Below are 2,723 nucleotides of genomic sequence, written 5' to 3' on the forward strand. Positions count from 1 at the left end.
ATTGTGCAGAAAACCCAGTGTCTTTATGTGTCCTCTGGCTCCTTTTCTAATTTCAGAATTTGATTCCAGTGACTTCTTGGCAACTCTTAGTATAGAACTAAGAACTGAAGAACTAAGAACTGAAGAAACGCCTTATCAAAGTTCAAAACTGTTATCTTGAGGAGGTCAATGAGAAGGAAAACAACATCTTATCAGCTGGGAGCCAAGTTAATATTTCTCCATTTATTTTAGCCATAGACGGGGGGTCAGAGGACTAAGGGGCATATGAGTAATGATAAAACCTCTGTGTACAACACGTGGCCTTACTTTGTTTTGCGGCTAAAGAGGCCTCTGCTTTGGGAATACTTTGAAGAGAAGACTCACTTACGGGGGTCTGTTCAGGGAATGTGGAGATCATCATAGGAAGGACGGGACCCACCATCTTGCATGAGCATACCAGCAGCTGGATGTGGGTCAGGTGTTTTGTGGATGTAATGTGACTCGATCCTCCCACAAAGCGATGAGGAAAAGAAGGAAACCAACTGCAAACCTTGACGTGTGTATTCTTAATAAGGTTTCTGGAATCAGCAAGATTTAGGGTCAGATCCTGGCTCCGTGATCAATACGAGATGGAGGCCAAGTGTAATAGTTCTCCAAGCTTCTTTTCCCTTCCCTGCAATTAGAGGTGATATAAGTGGAGTGCTCAGCTTAAAGTCTGTTACATAGCAAGAGGTCAGTAATGGATAACTCACCTTCACCATCATCACCACCGGACACCTCAATTATGTCATTTTCTAGAAGGCTCAGTGAAGTGGGGCTTAGTGTTATTTGGCATGGAAGATGTTTTAAGTTATGCCAATAAGCCTTCTTTGTATACTCTTTCTCATAGAGAGGAAGTCACTTCCTTTTCAAGTCTTTTGCAGTCCTAATTATCTGAAGGAGAATATCACCATTTGGTGCTAATAGGACTTCCACACCTCTCTAATGCTTGTTAACAAAGAGAAATCAGGCCTGAGGCTCAGAACGCTAGACAGGGGGTGGTATATAACTAGAATTTAACAGTATGGCTTTTGTTATCATGTCTTCACGTCTTTTTATAGATGGCAAATAGTAGTGGTTTCACACTCACAGTGGTATTTGAAGCATCTTACATAACATGATTAAGGGAAAGGCTAGAGTAGTAAATTAAAAACAAGGAACGAACAGTGCAGATTGTAAACGGATATGACAAACGTGGTGATGGTGCTACGTGGCTATTTGGAGATTGGAGGGCTGCCTCCAGACAAAGAAAGCAAAACGCATTAATGTTGGCTCTATGCTCAGAATTGTAGCGGTTTTCCATCTCTTTCTGCTTCTCCTGAAAAGCCTGGTACCGTGTCCCCTGCGTCAGAATCATCCAGGAGAGCCTAATAAACATGCAGGTTCCTGGCCCTGTCCCCATGGTGTCCTGGAACCAGCTCTTACCAGCTCACAGGCGCCGAGGGGCCACTTCTGTTCCCAGCTTTGCTCAGTGACGTCATCACATGGGAAGCTGAAATTTGCCAAAGTGAGAATACTTACACCAGGAAATCGGCAAGTGCCGCAAAGCAGGGGTTTCTTCTTCCTCTTCTTCTTCCTCTTCCTCTCCTCCTCCTCCTCCTCCTCCTCCCCCCCTTCTTCCCCCTCCTCCCTCTTCTTCCTCCTCCTCCTTCCTCCCCCTTCCTCGTCTTTCTTCTTCTTCAAGAAAGCTGGTTGCAAAATTTACCAGCGCGCCAACTGCCCCTACCCCAAACCTGCTGGGGCAGAAAGTCTAGAAGGGCCCCAATATCCACGCTCACTAGGGTGCATGCCATCCAGGTGATTCTGCTGCTTGGTCCACATTTTGTAGTCACCGCCTGAGAGCCTCAGCAACCCTCTGGACCTGCAACCCTGGCTTTCGCTAAGCCACTGCCCCTGCTCCGCCCGCCCTCGTCCCCCAGCCTCTGTGGCCGTGAGGGCTCAGCTCTCTGGAGGGAAAATGCTGCCGAGGCTTCCCTATCTGATGAAGCAGAAAGACACTGGACAGGGACAGAAAAAACACTCACTTAAACACAAAGAGCCGGAATAATTGCTGAGCAAATCTAGAAAATGAATGGCTAAGTAAATTGCTTTTTTGTGTGTAAAGTTTCTTGGAGTTTGCCCCTGGCTGCGGGGTGGAGGGAGAGAGCGGCTGCTTGCGAAGCCCGGGGCGGACTCGGAATCCCTGGCCGGGTTACACAGGCATTTCCTCCTGCTTCGGGTCACGGCTGCCTCTGCCCGCAGGACCCCTGAGCTTCCCTTGGAGGCTCGGGAAGGAGGCCAGGGATTACCGTAAGACACCGAGATCTCAGCCTGGAGTCGCTGTTGGGTTGGCTTCTCCAAGTCACGCTCTTTTGGTATGGAATTCAGATCAACATACAGCCTGTGAAAATGGTGGTCTAACTTTCTTGCAGATAAAAGCCGTGGGGATGTCCCTTTCCATCTGTAAGCACTTAATACGCGTTTATTGTGCTAAGGTGATTTTCTTAAGAACATAATCGCAGCACCCCAGCACGGGGAGCATACGAGGCACCGTCACAAAACCCCTTTCATACGATCACTTATTAAAAGCACATAATGAGTCTCTGAGGTACGTGTTCTCGTTCTCCACTGAGGAACAGGATTCAGTCGCTCGCCCAGAGTCACAGAGCTGGGATTCCAGGGCGGCCAGTCTGCCCCGGGGGCCGAACTCTTAACCACGCAAGTGA

General features: G+C 48.1%; 1 long non-coding RNA gene across 1 annotated transcript; it reads right to left on the reverse strand.

Annotated features, from left to right (window-relative positions):
• Nucleotides 1–211: 211 nt before the first annotated feature.
• Nucleotides 212–1,985, reverse strand: LOC115503444. The gene is made up of 3 exons (XR_003965374.1): nt 1,797–1,985; nt 1,444–1,510; nt 212–652 (listed from the first exon to the last, which is right to left on the reverse strand). It is a non-coding gene; the product is annotated as an uncharacterized LOC115503444 (long non-coding RNA).
• Between the last annotated feature and the right edge of the window lie 738 nt (nt 1,986–2,723).

The sequence above is a fragment of the Lynx canadensis genome, chromosome E2 (genome assembly GCF_007474595.2).
Source record: "Lynx canadensis isolate LIC74 chromosome E2, mLynCan4.pri.v2, whole genome shotgun sequence".
Taxonomy (NCBI): Eukaryota; Metazoa; Chordata; class Mammalia; order Carnivora; family Felidae; genus Lynx; species Lynx canadensis.